Raw genomic sequence first — 19,440 nt, forward strand, 5'->3', positions numbered from 1 at the left:
TTGGTTAATCTCATTTGTCAAAAGGTGGCTCACCCTGGCCGCCATCAAAGACGCCATATGGACCTCAAGATACTTGCTGGTAAGAAGGCACAAGCAGATTCCCCCCGTGGCTGTGATCCAGATGGCAGTAGCAACAGCCCAAGAGGCTGCAGGCCAAGGACGCAGCCACAAAGAAGCATCGCCTCTGTGCTCACTCGGACGAAGGAGCCGGAGTCACACGAAAAAAAGGTCCAAGCAATAGCAGAAGGCAGAGAAGCAATAACTGTCCACTGGTTCACGTCCGAGGGCCCTTCCTGGCACAATGCGCACTTGTAGCGGTGTTCTTTTTATGGCCATAGGTGGCCAGAGTGTCACTTTGCACCTCCGCCCACCCGCTGCACTGAGCACTCTTCAGCCCTTAAATAGCATAACTTTGCACTCCCGCACGCTCCAGCGAGCACCAATCAAGCAACATCGGCACAGTCGCAACAAGTAAGGCAACTCTACTCAGAGAAGTCACTCTGCACAGTAACAAGATTTCTTTTTCACAGACAGAAAGGGCTTCACCCGCAAAGGTAAAGCCTGCCAAAATTAGAAACAACTCATTAGTGCTGCTCTCCACGGAAATGTTTAGTAAAAGGCGAAAGACTTGTACGTTATGAAGAGAAACCAGAGTACGATTATCCATCACTGCGGGAGCAGGGCATCAGGCTAGTTGGCATAGCCACCTTCCCCATGGTGAGCTTTGCTTGGTTGAGACGCTTGCTCCCCCCCCTTGCTCCTCGGCTGACCAAGTAGGAACAATCGGGCCCTATTCGATGGCTGCCTTGTCTTTTACTCTGTGCAAAAGACAAGGCAGCCACAAACACCACGGGAACACCGTATTGAGGCTTTGTTCTGACCGCTCATTCGGTGTCGCGTTTCTTTCAAGCAATTCTCCCGGTTAGCCCGCAATCGGCTCGCTCCCAGAGTCGTGTTAAAGTCCACTTCGCATTCACTCTCTTTTCTCAGCAGATTAAAAGAAAGTTTCATCTTGGGCTCCCTGAAACTTCCATCCTGCACCGCTGTTTGCTTTTGCACAAGAGCAGAGAAGAGCGCACCGTTCCCAGTGGCACTGCAGTACCGGGTCGATGCTTGGAGTGAACGGAGCAAGCTCCTTTTTCAACTCCTATTGCTAAAAATCCATTTAATATGTAGTCCTCGTATAGAGGACATATCAGATATTAAACTGAGTCTTTATGGTGTTATTTCACCCATTAACACTTAAGGTACCTCATACAGTGGCTGTGATATGGTTACTTAACAAAATATCTTTACCAGACATCTCTCCTACATAACTGTTCTTCTTTCACAGCCACACCTTGTTGTCGAGAGATGTGCTACACTTAATCCATCCACACTGCTACCTACCCCACAGATGGAAAGCCTCATGATTGCATGTCAGAAATACCCATCAGTGTTTTACCCAGGCCAGACTTAACTGATACAACGTTGTACTTTGTAGAATGAGAAAAAACTTCTTCAGCAATAAGCATCTCTCGACATATGACGAAATACAGATTTTGCTATAAAATTAATTCCTTCTATCAGCCTGACTTAAAACCGTTTGTCCTCCTTATTTATCCACTTCAAATCGAGTTTGAACAATTAAAAAAATTTTGTAGTTTTAGAAAGAACAACTTAATCTTCAGCAATCAGTATAAAAAGAAGGTAAGATAAGGTGCAAATGCCAACCATACATCACTAAAAGGTGGAGCGGAAGTATTCGGCTGCAAGTAGGTGTGAATGTCCGACCATAATTTGTAAAAAGCTGATGAGAAAGGGTGAGAATGCCCGACTATACACCATGAAATGCGGAAGCGGAGGTGTTCGGCTGCAAGAAGGTGTGAACGCCCGACCAAAGTTTCTAAAAAGCAGTTAAGAAAAGGTTTGAATATCCATCCAAACATAATCATAAGCGGGAGCAGAGCTGTTCGACTGTAAGTAGGTGTGAATGTCAGATCATAATTTGCAAAAAGCTGATGAGAAAGGGTGAGAATGCCCGACTATACATCATCAAATGCGGGAGCGGAGTTGTTCGGCTGTGAGTAGGTGTGAATCTCCGACCATAATTGCTGAAAAATGTATTATAAAAGGTAAGAATGCCGGTCGATACATCATCAAAAGCGGGAGAGGTGGTGTTCGGCTGCAAGTAGGTGGGAATGTCCAGCCATAATTACTCACAAACGGGTGAGAAAAGGTAGTATTGCCAGACCATACATGATCAAAACAGGGAAGAGGAGGTGGTTCAGCTGCAAGAAGGTGTGAATGTCCAACTAAAGTTCAAATATATTAACAAAAGCGGGAGGAGAGGTCTACGGATGAGAGTGGTTGAGAATTTCCAACCATAATCTATGAAATGCGGTGAAAAAAAGTGGGTGTGAATATCCCACCATACAAGTATGGTGGAGAGGAAGCTGTGAATGGCCGACCATAGTTTGCAAAAAACGGGTAAGAAAAGGTTCGAATGCCCGAATATATACCATCAAAAGCGGAAGCGGAGGTGTTCGGCTGCAAGAAGGTGTGAATGTCCGACCAAAGTTTGTAAAAAGCAGTTAAGAAAAGGTTCGAATATCCAACCAAACATAATCAAAAGCGGGAGCAGAGCTGTTCGACTGCAAGTAGGTGTGAATGTCCTCAACGTTTTTCTTTGTTGAAATCGATCTAGACATTGATAAATATGAAGGACAAAGCAGTTTCCACTTGGTTTGAGTGAAGGAATTCATTTTATACATAAAATCCCAAATCGTGCAGAACGTATGAAAAGAAGCTTATTCTCGGATTCCTCGTCCTTCAGTGTTGCACTTTCTTCTACTGCAAAATACAATGTTTTTCTTTGTTGAAGTCGATCTAGACATTGATAAATATGAAGGACAAAGCAATTTTAACTTGGTTAATCTCATTTGTCAAAAGGTGGCTCACCCTGGCCGCCATCAAAGACGCCATATGGACCTCAAGAAACTTGCTGGTAAGAAGGCACAAGCAGATTCCCCCCGTGGCTGTGATCCAGATGGCAGTAGCAACAGCCCAAGAGGCTGCAGGCCAAGGACGCAGCCACAAAGAAGCATCGCCTCTGTGCTCACTCGGACGAAGGAGCCGGAGTCACACGAAAAAAAGGTCCAAGCAATAGCAGAAGGCAGAGAAGCAATAACTGTCCACTGGTTCACGTCCGAGGGCCCTTCCTGGCACAATGCGCACTTGTAGCGGTGTTCTTTTTATGGCCATAGGTGGCCAGAGTGTCACTTTGCACCTCCGCCCACCCGCTGCACTGAGCACTCTTCAGCCCTTAAATAGCATAACTTTGCACTCCCGCACGCTCCAGCGAGCACCAATCAAGCAACATCGGCACAGTCGCAACAAGTAAGGCAACTCTACTCAGAGAAGTCACTCTGCACAGTAACAAGATTTCTTTTTCACAGACAGAAAGGGCTTCACCCGCAAAGGTAAAGCCTGCCAAAATTAGAAACAACTCATTAGTGCTGCTCTCCACGGAAATGTTTAGTAAAAGGCGAAAGACTTGTACGTTATGAAGAGAAACCAGAGTACGATTATCCATCACTGCGGGAGCAGGGCATCAGGCTAGTTGGCATAGCCACCTTCCCCATGGTGAGCTTTGCTTGGTTGAGACGCTTGCTCCCCCCCCTTGCTCCTCGGCTGACCAAGTAGGAACAATCGGGCCCTATTCGATGGCTGCCTTGTCTTTTACTCTGTGCAAAAGACAAGGCAGCCACAAACACCACGGGAACACCGTATTGAGGCTTTGTTCTGACCGCTCATTCGGTGTCGCGTTTCTTTCAAGCAATTCTCCCGGTTAGCCCGCAATCGGCTCGCTCCCAGAGTCGTGTTAAAGTCCACTTCGCATTCACTCTCTTTTCTCAGCAGATTAAAAGAAAGTTTCATCTTGGGCTCCCTGAAACTTCCATCCTGCACCGCTGTTTGCTTTTGCACAAGAGCAGAGAAGAGCGCACCGTTCCCAGTGGCACTGCAGTACCGGGTCGATGCTTGGAGTGAACGGAGCAAGCTCCTTTTTCAACTCCTATTGCTAAAAATCCATTTAATATGTAGTCCTCGTATAGAGGACATATCAGATATTAAACTGAGTCTTTATGGTGTTATTTCACCCATTAACACTTAAGGTACCTCATACAGTGGCTGTGATATGGTTACTTAACAAAATATCTTTACCAGACATCTCTCCTACATAACTGTTCTTCTTTCACAGCCACACCTTGTTGTCGAGAGATGTGCTACACTTAATCCATCCACACTGCTACCTACCCCACAGATGGAAAGCCTCACGATTGCATGTCAGAAATACCCATCAGTGTTTTACCCAGGCCAGACTTAACTGATACAACGTTGTACTTTGTAGAATGAGAAAAAACTTCTTCAGCAATAAGCATCTCTCGACATATGACGAAATACAGATTTTGCTATAAAATTAATTCCTTCTATCAGCCTGACTTAAAACCGTTTGTCCTCCTTATTTATCCACTTCAAATCGAGTTTGAACAATTAAAAAAATTTTGTAGTTTTAGAAAGAACAACTTAATCTTCAGCAATCAGTATAAAAAGAAGGTAAGAAAAGGTGCAAATGCCAACCATACATCACTAAAAGGTGGAGCGGAAGTATTCGGCTGCAAGTAGATGTGAATGTCCGACCATAATTTGTAAAAAGCTGATGAGAAAGGGTGAGAATGCCCGACTATACACCATGAAATGCGGAAGCGGAGGTGTTCGGCTGCAAGAAGGTGTGAACGCCCAACCAAAGTTTCTAAAAAGCAGTTAAGAAAAGGTTTGAATATCCATCCAAACATAATCATAAGCGGGAGCAGAGCTGTTCAACTGTAAGTAGGTGTGAATGTCAGATCATAATTTGCAAAAAGCTGATGAGAAAGGGTGAGAATGCCTGACTATACATCATCAAATGCGGGAGCGGAGTTGTTCGGCTGTGAGTAGGTGTGAATCTCCGACCATAATTGCTGAAAAATGTATTATAAAAGGTAAGAATGCCGGTCGATACATCATCAAAAGCGGGAGAGGTGGTGTTCGGCTGCAAGTAGGTGGGAATGTCCAGCCATAATTACTCACAAATGGGTAAGAAAAGGTAGTATTGCCAGACCATACATGATCAAAACAGGGAGCGGAGGTGGTTCAGCTGCAAAAAGGTGTGAATGTTCGACTAAAGTTTGTAAAAAGCGGGTAAGATAAGGTGCGAATGCCCGACAATGTATGATCAAAAGAGGGAGTGGAGGTGTTCAGCTGCAAGAAGGTCTGAATGTCCTTCAATAATTGCTAGAGAAAATTAAAGAAATTTTTCGAAAATCAAACCGCACATGATCATAAGCAGGAGTGGAGGTGTTCAGCTGCAAGAAGGTTTGAATGTCCGAGCATAGTTTGTAAAAAGCGGGTAAGAAAAGGTGCCAATGCCCGAACATACACCATCAAAAGAGGGAGCGGAGGTGTTCCGCTGTAAGAAGGTGTGAATGTCCGACCATAGTTGGTAAAAAGCGGGTAAGAAAAGGTTAAAATACCCGACTGTACACAATTAAAAGAGGGAGCGGAGTTGTTCAGCTAAGAGAAGGTGTGAAAGTCCGACCATGGTTTGTAAAAAGCGGGTAAGAAAACGCTCGTATGCCCGAATATACACCATCAAAAGCGGAAGCGGAGGTGTTCGGCTGCAAGAAGGTGTGAACGTCCGACCAAAGGTTGTAAAAAGCAGTTAAGAAAAGGTTCGAATATCCAACCAAACATAATCAAAAGCGGGAGCAGAGCTGTTCGACTGCAAGTAGGTGTGAATGTCAGATCATAAATTGCAAAAAGCTGATGAGAAAAGGTGAGAATTCCTGACTATACACCATCAAATGCGGGAGCGGAGTTGTTCGGCTGTGAGAAGGTGTGAATCTCCGACCATAATTGTTGAAAAATGTGTTAGAAAAGGTAAGAATGCCGGTCCATCCATCATCAAAAGCGAGAGAGGTGGTGTTCGGCTGCAAGTAGGTGTGAATGTCCAGCCATAATTACTCACAAACGGGTGAGAAAAGGTAGTATTGCCAGACCATACATGATCAAAACAGGGAAGCGGAGGTGGTTCAGCTGCAAGAAGGTGTGAATGTCCAACTAAAGTTCAAATATATTAACAAAAGCGGGAGGAGAGGTCTACGGATGAGAGTGGTTGAGAATTTCCAACCATAATCTATGAAATGCGGTGAAAAAAAGTGGGTGTGAATATCCCACCATACAAGTATGGTGGAGAGGAAGCTGTGAATGGCCGACCATAGTTTGCAAAAAACGGGTAAGAAAAGGTTCGAATGCCCGAATATATACCATCAAAAGCGGAAGCGGAGGTGTTCGGCTGCAAGAAGGTGTGAATGTCCGACCAAAGTTTGTAAAAAGCAGTTAAGAAAATGTTCGAATATCCAACCAAACATAATCAAAAGCGGGAGCAGAGCTGTTCGACTGCAAGTAGGTGTGAATGTCCTCAACGTTTTTCTTTGTTGAAATCGATCCAGACATTGATAAATATGAAGGACAAAGCAGTTTCCACTTGGTTTGAGTGAAGGAATTCATTTTATACATAAAATCCCAAATCGTGCAGAACGTATGAAAAGAAGCTTATTCTCGGATTCCTCGTCCTTCAGTGTTGCACTTTCTTCTACTGCAAAATACAATGTTTTTCTTTGTTGAAGTCGATCTAGACATTGATAAATATGAAGGACAAAGCAATTTTAACTTGGTTTGAGTGAAGGAATTCATTTTATACATAAAATCCCAAATCATGCAGAACGTATCAAAAGAAGCTTATTCTCGGATTCCTAAACCTCCAGTGTTGCAATTTACTATACTGCAAAATACAATGTTGTTCTTTGTTGAAATCGATTTAGACATTGATAAATATGAAGGACAAAGCAGTTTCCACTTGGTTTGAGTGAAGGAATTAATTTTATACATAAAATCCCAAATCATGCAGAACGTCTGAAAAGAAGCTTATTCTCGGATTCCTGATTCTTCAGTGTTGCTCTTTCTTCTATTGCAAAATCCAATGTTCTTCTTTGTTGAAGTCGATCTAGACATTGATAAATATGAAGTTAAAAGCAATTTTAACATAGTTTTAGTGAAGGAATTCATTTTATAGTAAAATCCGAAATCGTGCAGAACTCATGAAAATAAGCTTATTCTCGGATTCCTGCACCTTTTGATTTGTTCTTTCTTTTACTTCACAGTCCAATGTTGTTTTTTTGTTTAAATCTATCTAGTCATTGTTAAATATGAAGGTAAAAGCCGTTTTAACATAGTTTGAGTGAAGGAATTCATTTTATAGATAAAATCCCAAATCGTGCAGAACTCATGAAAGTAAGCTTATTCTCGGATTCCTGAAACTTTAGATTTGCTCTTTCTTTTACTGCAAAGTACAATATTGTTTTTTTTGTTTAAATCTTTCTAAACATTGATAAATATGAAGGACAAAGCAGTTTTAACATAGTTTGAGTGAAGGAATTCATTTTATACATAAAATCCCAAATCATGCAGAACGTATGAAAACAAGCTTATTCTTGGATTCCTCGTCCTTCACTGTTGCACTTTCTTCTATTGCAAAATCCAATGTTCTTCTTTGTTGAAGTCGATCTAGACATTGATAAATATGAAGTTAAAAGCAATTTTAACATAGTTTGAGTGAAGGAATTCATTTTATAGTAAAATCCGAAATCGTGCAGAACTCATGAAAATAAGCTTATTCTCGGATTCCGGCACCTTTTGATTTGTTCTTTCTTTTACTGCACAGTCCAATGTTGTTTTTTTGTTTAAATCTATCTAGTCATTGATAAATATGAAGGTAAAAGCCGTTTTAACATAGTTTGAGTGAAGGAATTCATTTTATAGATAAAATCCCAAATCGTGCAGAACTCATGAAAGTAAGCTTATTCTCGGATTCCTGAAACTTTAGATTTGCTCTTTCTTTATAAAATGAATTCCTTCACTCAAACCAAGTGGAAACTGCTTTGTCCTTCATATTTATCAATGTCTAGATCGATTTCAACAAAGAACAACGTTGTGGACATTCACACCTACTTGCAGTCGAACAGCTCTGCTCCCGCTATTGATTATGTTTGGTTGGATATTGGAACCTTTTCTTAACTGCTTTTTACAAACCATGGTCGGACTTTCACACCTTCTTGTAGCCGAACAATTCCCCCCCTTCTATTGATTGTGTACAGTCGGGTATTTTAACCTTTTCTTACCCGTTTTCTACAAACTATGCTCGGACATTCAAACCTTCTTGTAGCCGAAGAGATCCACTCCTGCTTTTGATGATGTATGGTTGGGCATTTGAACCTACTTGTTGCCCGCTTTTCATTAATTATGGGTGGACATTCACACCTTGTCGCAGCCAAACACCTCCGCTCCCTGTTTTAATCATGTATGGTTGGACATTTGCACCTTTTCTCACCCGCTTTTCGCAAACTATGGTCGGCCATTCACAGCTTCCTCTCCACCATACTTGTATGGTGAGATATTCACACCCACTTGCATCCGAAGTCCTCCGCCCCAACTTTTGTTTATATTTAGTCGGTCATTCGCACCTTACCCGCTTATGGCAAAACTATGGCCTTCTTGCAGCCAAACACCTCTGATCTCGCTTTTGATGATGTAAGGTTGGGCATTCAGACCTTGCTTCACCTGCTTTTCACGAAATATAGTCGGACATTCACACCTTCTTGCAGCCGAACACTTCCGCTCCACCTTTTAGTGTTCTATCACACTTTTTTTTCCCCCGCATTTTATAGATTATGGTTGGAAATTCTCAACCACTCTCATCCGAAGACCTCTCCTCCCGCTTTTGTTAATATATTTGAACTTTAGTCGGACATTCACACCTACTTGCAGCCGAACACCACCTCTCTCGCTTTTGATGATGTGTGGACCGGCATTCTTACCTTTTATAACACATTTTTCAGCAATTATGGTCGGAGATTCACACCTACTCACAGCCGAACAACTCCGCTCCCGCATTTGATGGTGTATAGTCGGGCATTCTCACCCTTTCTCATCAGCTTTTTGCAAATTATGATCTGACATTCACACCTACTTGCAGTTGAACAGCTCTGCTCCCGCTTTTGATTATGTTTGGTTGGATATTCGAACCTTTTCTTAACTGCGTTTTACAAACTTTGGTCGGACGTTCACACCTTCTTGCAGCCGAACACCTCCGCTTCCGCTTTTGATGGTGTATATTCGGGCATTCAAACCTTTTCTTACCCGCTTTTTACAAACCATGGTCGGACTTTCACACCTTCTTTTAGCCGAAAAACTCCTCTCCCGCTATTGATTGTGTACAGTCGGATATTTTAACCTTTTCTTACCCGCTTTTTACCATCTACGGTCAGACATTCACACCTTCTTACAGCGGAACACCTCCGCTCCCTCTTTTGATGGTGTATGTTCGGGCATTTGAACCTTTTCTTACCCGCTTTTTACAAACTATGGTCGGGCATTCAAACCTTCTTGTAGCCGAACACATCAACTCCTGCTTTTGATCATGTATGGTTGGACATTCGCACCTTTTCTCACCCGCTTTTTCTCATAGACTATTCTACCATCAACAACTTGGAAACCATAATCGCCTCTCTAGATGCAGAAAAAGCATTTGATGGAGTGAACTGGAAATCTTTATTCGCAACATTAAACAAATTCGGGTTTGTGTCACACTTCATCAACTGGATAAGGATATTATATAGCTCCCCAAATGCAAGTGTCAGGACAAATGATCAAACTTCTCCAAGCTTCAGTCTGCAGAGAGGTACAAGACAGGGTTACCAACTTTCTCCCTCACTTTTTGCTATTTTCATCAAACCTTTAGCAGCTGCTATCAGACAAGATAGAAATATTAAAGGCATCCAACCCCAAAATATTGAGCATAAAATAAGTCTTTATGCTGATGATGTATTACTTTTCCTTCAGAACTCACAGATGTCTCTCACTCACACGATCACACTCATAAATAAATTCTCTGCACTTTGTGACTACTCTATCAACTGGTCTAAGACCACAGTTCTGCCCATTAACTGTAGGGTCCAGAATATACCTGCGATCACTTTACAGTCAGGAAATATTAGATATTTAGGCATAAACATTTCCTCCAGGCTCTCAGAGCTAACAAAGCTAAATTATGTGCAATTATTAAAGAGAATAGAGGACGAGCTCTCTCGTTGGAAGTCCTTACCTATATCACTTATGGGGAGAGTTACAACCATTAAAATGATGATACTACCAAAAGTTAACTATTTGTTCTCAATGATCCCCATAAAACCATCTGCTACTTGGTTTAAGTCACTAGATTCATGCATCTCCAAATTTCTGTGGAAAAACAAACCCTTAGTTTAAAAACCCTACAGAAGACCAAGGACAGTGGTGGATTAGATTTACCTCATTTTCAGCACTAGTCCTTTGCCAATAGGTTACAATATATATCAAAATGGTTTAAACCTTGTTGTTGTCACAGTTCCCAGAGACGTTGTAATCGTTGAGGATTCTATATTCACCCCCTCATTAGAGGCACGTGTTGCAGATTGATGACACTGAATCTTCTTCTCTGTTCATTGCTGGCATCATTCCCAGCATCGTAAGTGTTCGTGGCATTGTTAGCCTCTTCTTTTGGATCTTGATATCGAGCATCCTTTTGTATTTCTGGTTTGTCAGTCCTCTCTCTTCGTTCACCGGAGTCTTCGTCTCTTTGTCCTTGAGTTTGGTGATTTTTTCTTCTTTTGATGCCTTGACACAGTGTGACAGGTGATACCACGTGGGAGATCCTTTAACTTGGACTGCTGTCCCTGTGCTGCGAAATGGCTGTGGTGCTCAAATGGTCTCTCCTTCATCATATACACAGTTATTTATACATCACCTTCCACCATGAAGCGTTGTCCCTTTTTGTTTCTCTCTTTGTTCTTAAAATGCTGTTATGCATGTCTAAACCAATCCATTAAATTAGATCATTTTGGCAGTAAAGCGATCTACAATGTGCTTGGTGGCAAAGCTGCTCATCTGTGGTAAACAGCTCTTCAGAAAGGCATTCTTCAATTGATTTCACTAATTTTATGTAATAATTTTGTGATTTCCTACAAAACTACACTTCTTCTCCCATCTGTCTGAGTATTTAATATTGTCTGGGTCCCGTTAAAACATGTATTTTTCCCATCTAATTCCTTGTTTGCTTTAAAACAAGTATTCCCCATTTTCTATCCCTTCAGTAACCAACCAGTTTGTATGGAGTACACTGGAGCAACTTGACTGATCAGTAAAACACTGCTTTTGTTGTCACCGCAAGGCTTCCCCCGTCGGTTGTTTCACTGAGACACCACTGAGTAACTACAACTCAACACAGTTTATACACATAACATTCATATACATACTAACAAACAAACAAACAATTATTTATCGCAATTTTCTCATCTCTGTTTGAACGTACACCCAGGTAAATATTCCTTTAGTCTTGTCATACCGACTATGGACCCAATCATTGTTTAACTTCACTGTTTTGCAAATCCTAATTGAATATTACACATTGACATTGAACTTTACTGGATAAGCAGGTCTTCATTGCATTCAGCAGCCTATATGTGAGCATCTATGTGTAAGCTGTTCTTCTTTGCATTTATCAGCAGCAAGCAATTCTTCATTGCACATGCATATGAAAATAGTACAACAATTCCAATGCGTTAGCGAAACCTTCTATATCAGGAGTGTCCATCATGATGCTGGGAATAGAACCTCTTTCCCAGAATAGTTCATTACTCAACTGATCATAACTCCGCAATGAGCACATTTCAAAGTATCATTCCTCTACATGTATTCAAAAATCTATGTGTAAATGTTTAATATTTCTTATATTTGTTGATGTCATTCTGTGTGCATGTGGCCTAAACCCAATCTCTGTGTGGCAATTTTAATTTAAACAAGTTGAACTCTGCCTCTGATCATTTAAAAAAGGTGTGTACCAATATCAACCTTTCTCAGGTAATTACTGATCCTACAAAACCAATCTTAAGAGATCCTTCAAGGTTGTCCCTGATTGGCTCAATCTTAACAAATCAAAGGTAGAAAATCCGCAGTATCTGAACTTGGTGTTAGTTATCACTGCTCAATAGCCTGTATCAGAATTGCAAAAATGAAAACATTAGGTCCACGCTTGGTATCCAGATCCTGAAACATCTCCATGAGCAGGATTTTTTTTTAACTGATCTGTTGAATAGTTATACTCATGACACTGTTAAAATCCCAGATGAAGATCTAGCACTTGACCATTTTTGTAAATCTTCTAATTCCATAGTTGATAAACACGCCCCTTTTAAAAAGTATAGAACTTAGAACAGGTCTAGTCCCTGGCTTTCGTCAGAACTGTCTTCTTTACTTAAAAAATAAATAAACCTTGGATGCTAGCTGGGCATATGAGGGACCCGGGTCATTGCCTTGCTTTTAGGAAGCTTAGAAATAAAGGTACAGCAGAAATAAGAAAGGCCAAGTCTGATCATTATCTAAATTTGATTCCCAGAGCTTACTCAGATTTCAGAAAAGTCTGTCCTACTGCTCCTGTTTTTAATTAGACTTCTATGCCTTCGCAGTCGCAGCTTTGTCACTCCTTTTAAGCTTATTGTATGTTCTAAATGTTGTTTGAATCGTGTCTTCAAAAGTTTTTTGTTTTTTTTTTGTCTCAGCTATTGTATATGAGATTATTTTCTCCATTTATCTCCAAGTTTAAATAAATGTTATTACTAGTGTGGCACTTTCTATGTCAAGGGGACAGTGGTGGTACTCTGTATGGTTATTTTAGTCACACCCTATGTTCTCATGTTAGCCGTTGTTTTCTTCACTGAGGTTGAGATGAACCCCCTTCTGTTGAGAGAATTCCCCTTTGTAGTCAGACTTTTGCCTCAGAAAACAGTGGTGGGTAAATAATCTTTCCCTACTTCTGAAGGTCGTGGTACAATGTGATAAGTGAATCCAAGAAGTCCTTCAGCTGCTGTGGGTGATGTAAGTAGTACCTGAAATGGACCTTCCCCCCATTGGGCTGGACCAGTTCTTTTTCTTTATCACTTTGATGATGATCCAGTCCCCGGGTTTTACTGTCTTCAGAGATTCCTTCACCGGTTCACCTGGAACAGACTAAACAGAAGAGATCTCTCTACTTGTTAATATTTGTATACTGCTAAGGTTTCCTCTCTTTTTCTTTTTTTCTTCATCATGTCAGTTGATGACTGTGTTTTGACTGTGGGAGTACAAATGGTCTTCCATACCTTTTCTCAAATGGAGTTCATCTTGTGCTAGTTGGAGGATGCATTTTTAGGATGGTAAACAGTAAACCCAATATTTCCCATTTCTTCCATGATTTTTTTCAGTCTTGACTTAATTATTCCATTGTGTCTCTCCACGAAACCTGCTGATTGTGGATGATATGCACAGTCGTTTCTAAGGTCTATTTTAAGTTCTTTGCCATCAGTGAGATGACGTTGTTTACACAGTGTGTCAAATTATCACTGAAGATCTTTTCAGGAATTTCAAATCTAGAAATGATTTATTTTACCCGTGCTTTTGCTACTGAGAGTGCATCGGCTTGTGCACATGGAAATATTTCAGTCCATTTGGTAAAAACCTCTGTTGTCACTGAGCAGAATCGTTTCCCTTAACATTAATTTAGTTCAATGAAATCTACACAATAATGAAATAATGAAATCCAAACAAATATGTTGAAAAAGATACACTGGCTTAGGGAATTATCTTCGTTTTGGTCTTAGATTGCCCTGTTGATTGTATTTTGCACATATTTGACCTGCTAGACAAAACTTTATTCATTTACTTATTCTAAAAAGAAATTATTTTAGACCTGGAACGATCCATCTTTTATTTTTTATGGAACTCCAAATGGGAAAGGTTGAGGAGGGAAGTACTGAAGAAGCCAAAAGTGAAGGGAGGGAAAGCAGTACCAGATCTGTATTTGTTTTTAGGAAGTCTCTTTACCTCTGTCCAATTAAAGTGTGCAATTAACCCATCCAAAAACCCAGCGGCAGCTGCAATGGCAAGATTATGGATGGGGGCCTACATGAGAAGATTACGACTTTTACCATCAGACCTGAAAGTACCTGTGTCTTTTAATCTAACAAAAAGTTATGCTTTTATAAAGACATTTTTAAACCATTTTAATTTAGAACAAGAAGATGTACAAGTTTTAACGTGCCATCGATCTTTGCTCTCTGTTGTGCAGGAGCAGGCCCCAGTGAGACCAGTGCTTGGGCTCACTCTTGGCGAGCCCTCAACAGTTTGGCGCAGTGTGAACCTTTCAGCTCTTCTGAACAGACTTTGGGATTTGTCATGGATGGTGGCTCACGAGATTCTCCCAGTCAGGTCATGCACTCCAGGGGTATGTCGGCGACGGCCACCTGCCCCCGTCCAGGTTGTGGCGCGCCTGAGACGGTGAGGCATTTCTTCTGGGAGTGCAGTGCTGCTGTGGACTTGTGGGCAACAGCCGACTCCTTAAATTTCCCGTACTTACCAGCAAGAGAGGTCCTGTCAGCACAACTGGTGCTTTATGGGGTGAGTCAAAATCAGAACCTCAGGAAAGAGGAATTTGTCAAAAGGTGGCTCACCCTGGCCGCCATCAAAGACGCCATATGGACCTCAAGAAACTTGCTGGTAAGAAGGCACAAGCAGATTCCCCCCGTGGCTGTGATCCAGATGGCAGTAGCAACAGCCCAAGAGGCTGCAGGCCAAGGACGCAGCCACAAAGAAGCATCGCCTCTGTGCTCACTCGGACGAAGGAGCCGGAGTCACACGAAAAAAAGGTCCAAGCAATAGCAGAAGGCAGAGAAGCAATAACTGTCCACTGGTTCACGTCCGAGGGCCCTTCCTGGCACAATGCGCACTTGTAGCGGTGTTCTTTTTATGGCCATAGGTGGCCAGAGTGTCACTTTGCACCTCCGCCCACCCGCTGCACTGAGCACTCTTCAGCCCTTAAATGGCATAACTTTGCACTCCCGCACGCTCCAGCGAGCACCAATCAAGCAACATCGGCACAGTCGCAACAAGTAAGGCAACTCTACTCAGAGAAGTCACTCTGCACAGTAACAAGATTTCTTTTTCACAGACAGAAAGGGCTTCACCCGCAAAGGTAAAGCCTGCCAAAATTAGAAACAACTCATTAGTGCTGCTCTCCACGGAAGTGTTTAGTAAAAGGCGAAAGACTTGTACGTTATGAAGAGAAACCAGAGTACGATTATCCATCACTGCGGGAGCAGGGCATCAGGCTAGTTGGCATAGCCACCTTCCCCATGGTGAGCTTTGCTTGGTTGGGGAGCAAGCGTCTCAACACCCTTGCTCCTCGGCTGACCAAGTAGGAACAATCGGGCCCTATTCGATGGCTGCCTTGTCTTTTACTCTGTGCAAAAGACAAGGCAGCCACAAACACCACGGGAACACCGTATTGAGGCTATGTTCTGACCGCTCATTCGGTGTCGCGTTTCTTTCAAGCAATTCTCCCGGTTAGCCCGCAATCGGCTCGCTCCCAGAGTCGTGTTAAAGTCCACTTCGCATTCACTCTCTTTTCTCAGCAGATTAAAAGAAAGTTTCATCTTGGGCTCCCTGAAACTTCCATCCTGCACCGCTGTTTGCTTTTGCACAAGAGCAGAGAAGAGCGCACCGTTCCCAGTGGCACTGCAGTACCGGGTCGATGCTTGGAGTGAACGGAGCAAGCTCCTTTTTCAACTCCTATTGCTAAAAATCCATTTAATATGTAGTCCTCGTATAGAGGACATATCAGATATTAAACTGAGTCTTTATGGTGTTATTTCACCCATTAACACTTAAGGTACCTCATACAGTGGCTGTGATATGGTTACTTAACAAAATATCTTTACCAGACATCTCTCCTACATAACTGTTCTTCTTTCACAGCCACACCTTGTTGTCGAGAGATGTGCTACACTTAATCCATCCACACTGCTACCTACCCCACAGATGGAAAGCCTCATGATTGCATGTCAGAAATACCCATCAGTGTTTTACCCAGGCCAGACTTAACTGATACAACGTTGTACTTTGTAGAATGAGAAAAAACTTCTTCAGCAATAAGCATCTCTCGACATATGACGAAATACAGATTTTGCTATAAAATTAATTCCTTCTATCAGCCTGACTTAAAACCGTTTGTCCTCCTTATTTATCCACTTCAAATCGAGTTTGAACAATTAAAAAAATTTTGTAGTTTTAGAAAGAACAACTTAATCTTCAGCAATCAGTATAAAAAGAAGGTAAGAAAAGGTGCAAATGCCAACCATACATCACTAAAAGGTGGAGCGGAAGTATTCGGCTGCAAGTAGGTGTGAATGTCCGACCATAATTTGTAAAAAGCTGATGAGAAAGGGTGAGAATGCCCGACTATACACCATGAAATGCGGAAGCGGAGGTGTTCAGCTGCAAGAAGGTGTGAACGCCCAACCAAAGTTTCTAAAAAGCAGTTAAGAAAAGGTTTGAATATCCATCCAAACATAATCATAAGCGGGAGCAGAGCTGTTCGACTGTAAGTAGGTGTGAATGTCAGATCATAATTTGCAAAAAGCTGATGAGAAAGGGTGAGAATGCCTGACTATACATCATCAAATGCGGGAGCGGAGTTGTTCGGCTGTGAGTAGGTGTGAATCTCCGACCATAATTGCTGAAAAATGTATTATAAAAGGTAAGAATGCCGGTCGATACATCATCAAAAGCGGGAGAGGTGGTGTTCGGCTGCAAGTAGGTGGGAATGTCCAGCCATAATTACTCACAAATGGGTAAGAAAAGGTAGTATTGCCAGACCATACATGATCAAAACAGGGAGCGGAGGTGGTTCAGCTGCAAAAAGGTGTGAATGTTCGACTAAAGTTTGTAAAAAGCGGGTAAGATAATGCCCGACAATGTATGATCAAAAGAGGGAGTGGAGGTGTTCAGCTGCAAGAAGGTCTGAATGTCCTTCAATAATTGCTAGAGAAAATTAAAGAAATTTTTCGAAAATCAAACCGCACATGATCATAAGCAGGAGTGGAGGTGTTCAGCTGCAAGAAGGTTTGAATGTCCGAGCATAGTTTGTAAAAAGCGGGTAAGAAAAGGTGCCAATGCCCGAACATACACCATCAAAAGAGGGAGCGGAGGTGTTCCGCTGTAAGAAGGTGTGAATGTCCGACCATAGTTGGTAAAAAGCGGGTAAGAAAAGGTTAAAATACCCGACTGTACACAATTAAAAGAGGGAGCGGAGTTGTTCAGCTAAGAGAAGGTGTGAAAGTCCGACCATGGTTTGTAAAAAGCGGGTAAGAAAACGTTCGTATGCCCGAATATACACCATCAAAAGCGGAAGCGGAGGTGTTCGGCTGCAAGAAGGTGTGAACGTCCGACCAAAGGTTGTAAAAAGCAGTTAAGAAAAGGTTCGAATATCCAACCAAACATAATCAAAAGCGGGAGCAGAGCTGTTCGACTGCAAGTAGGTGTGAATGTCAGATCATAAATTGCAAAAAGCTGATGAGAAAAGGTGAGAATTCCTGACTATACACCATCAAATGCGGGAGCGGAGTTGTTCGGCTGTGAGAAGGTGTGAATCTCCGACCATAATTGTTGAAAAATATGTTAGAAAAGGTAAGAATGCCGGTCCATCCATCATCAAAAGCGAGAGAGGTGGTGTTCGGCTGCAAGTAGGTGTGAATGTCCAGCCATAATTACTCACAAACGGGTGAGAAAAGGTAGTATTGCCAGACCATACATGATCAAAACAGGGAAGAGGAGGTGGTTCAGCTGCAAGAAGGTGTGAATGTCCAACTAAAGTTCAAATATATTAACAAAAGCGGGAGGAGAGGTCTACGGATGAGAGTGGTTGAGAATTTCCAACCATAATCTATGAAATGCGGTGAAAAAAAGTGGGTGTGAATATCCCACCATACAAGTATGGTGGAGAGGAAGCTGTGAATGGCCGACCATAGTTTGCAAAAAACGGGTAAGAAAAGGTTCGAATGCCCGAATATGTACCATCAAAAGCGGAAGCGGAGGTGTTCGGCTGCAAGAAGGTGTGAATGTCCGACCAAAGTTTGTAAAAAGCAGTTAAGAAAAGGTTCGAATATCCAACCAAACATAATCAAAAGCGGGAGCAGAGCTGTTCGACTGCAAGTAGGTGTGAATGTCCTCAACGTTTTTCTTTGTTGAAATCGATCTAGACATTGATAAATATGAAGGACAAAGCAGTTTCCACTTGGTTTGAGTGAAGGAATTCATTTTATACATAAAATCCCAAATCGTGCAGAACGTATGAAAAGAAGCTTATTCTCGGATTCCTCGTCCTTCAGTGTTGCACTTTCTTCTACTGCAAAATACAATGTTTTTCTTTGTTGAAGTCGATCTAGACATTGATAAATATGAAGGACAAAGCAATTTTAACTTGGTTAATCTCATTTGTCAAAAGGTGGCTCACCCTGGCCGCCATCAAAGACGCCATATGGACCTCAAGAAACTTGCTGGTAAGAAGGCACAAGCAGATTCCCCCCGTGGCTGTGATCCAGATGGCAGTAGCAACAGCCCAAGAGGCTGCAGGCCAAGGACGCAGCCACAAAGAAGCATCGCCTCTGTGCTCACTCGGACGAAGGAGCCGGAGTCACACGAAAAAAAGGTCCAAGCAATAGCAGAAGGCAGAGAAGCAATAACTGTCCACTGGTTCACGTCCGAGGGCCCTTCCTGGCACAATGCGCACTTGTAGCGGTGTTCTTTTTATGGCCATAGGTGGCCAGAGTGTCACTTTGCACCTCCGCCCACCCGCTGCACTGAGCACTCTTCAGCCCTTAAATAGCATAACTTTGCACTCCCGCACGCTCCAGCGAGCACCAATCAAGCAACATCGGCACAGTCGCAACAAGTAAGGCAACTCTACTCAGAGAAGTCACTCTGCACAGTAACAAGATTTCTTTTTCACAGACAGAAAGGGCTTCACCCGCAAAGGTAAAGCCTGCCAAAATTAGAAACAACTCATTAGTGCTGCTCTCCACGGAAGTGTTTAGTAAAAGGCGAAAGACTTGTACGTTATGAAGAGAAACCAGAGTACGATTATCCATCACTGCGGGAGCAGGGCATCAGGCTAGTTGGCATAGCCACCTTCCCCATGGTGAGCTTTGCTTGGTTGAGACGCTTGCTCCCCCCCCTTGCTCCTCGGCTGACCAAGTAGGAACAATCGGGCCCTATTCGATGGCTGCCTTGTCTTTTACTCTGTGCAAAAGACAAGGCAGCCACAAACACCACGGGAACACCGTATTGAGGCTTTGTTCTGACCGCTCATTCGGTGTCGCGTTTCTTTCAAGCAATTCTCCCGGTTAGCCCGCAATCGGCTTGCTCCCAGAGTCGTGTTAAAGTCCACTTCGCATTCACTCT

The 19,440-nt window shown here is 42.4% G+C and overlaps 7 non-coding genes across 7 annotated transcripts; all 7 read right to left on the minus strand.

Annotated features, from left to right (window-relative positions):
• Positions 1-544: 544 nt before the first annotated feature.
• LOC140302633 (U5 spliceosomal RNA) lies at positions 545-657 on the minus strand. Its single transcript, XR_011915085.1, has one exon. It is a non-coding gene; the product is annotated as a U5 spliceosomal RNA (small nuclear RNA).
• A 411-nt stretch (positions 658-1,068) lies between these two features.
• Positions 1,069-1,251, minus strand: LOC140302690 (U2 spliceosomal RNA). The gene has a single exon (XR_011915135.1). It is a non-coding gene; the product is annotated as a U2 spliceosomal RNA (small nuclear RNA).
• Positions 1,252-3,451: 2,200 nt separating this feature from the next.
• Positions 3,452-3,564, minus strand: LOC140302634 (U5 spliceosomal RNA). The gene has a single exon (XR_011915086.1). It is a non-coding gene; the product is annotated as a U5 spliceosomal RNA (small nuclear RNA).
• Positions 3,565-3,975: 411 nt separating this feature from the next.
• Positions 3,976-4,158, minus strand: LOC140302691 (U2 spliceosomal RNA). The gene has a single exon (XR_011915136.1). It is a non-coding gene; the product is annotated as a U2 spliceosomal RNA (small nuclear RNA).
• Positions 4,159-15,165: 11,007 nt separating this feature from the next.
• LOC140302590 (U5 spliceosomal RNA) lies at positions 15,166-15,278 on the minus strand. Its single transcript, XR_011915045.1, has one exon. It is a non-coding gene; the product is annotated as a U5 spliceosomal RNA (small nuclear RNA).
• A 414-nt stretch (positions 15,279-15,692) lies between these two features.
• On the minus strand, positions 15,693-15,875 carry LOC140302692 (U2 spliceosomal RNA). Its single transcript, XR_011915137.1, has one exon. It is a non-coding gene; the product is annotated as a U2 spliceosomal RNA (small nuclear RNA).
• Positions 15,876-19,004: 3,129 nt separating this feature from the next.
• LOC140302591 (U5 spliceosomal RNA) lies at positions 19,005-19,117 on the minus strand. The gene has a single exon (XR_011915046.1). It is a non-coding gene; the product is annotated as a U5 spliceosomal RNA (small nuclear RNA).
• Positions 19,118-19,440: the final 323 nt, after the last annotated feature.

This window comes from Leuresthes tenuis, unplaced genomic scaffold (genome assembly GCF_036924035.1).
Source record: "Leuresthes tenuis unplaced genomic scaffold, fLeuTen1.0.hap1 SCAF_2, whole genome shotgun sequence".
In the NCBI taxonomy this organism is placed as follows: domain Eukaryota; kingdom Metazoa; phylum Chordata; class Actinopteri; order Atheriniformes; family Atherinopsidae; genus Leuresthes; species Leuresthes tenuis.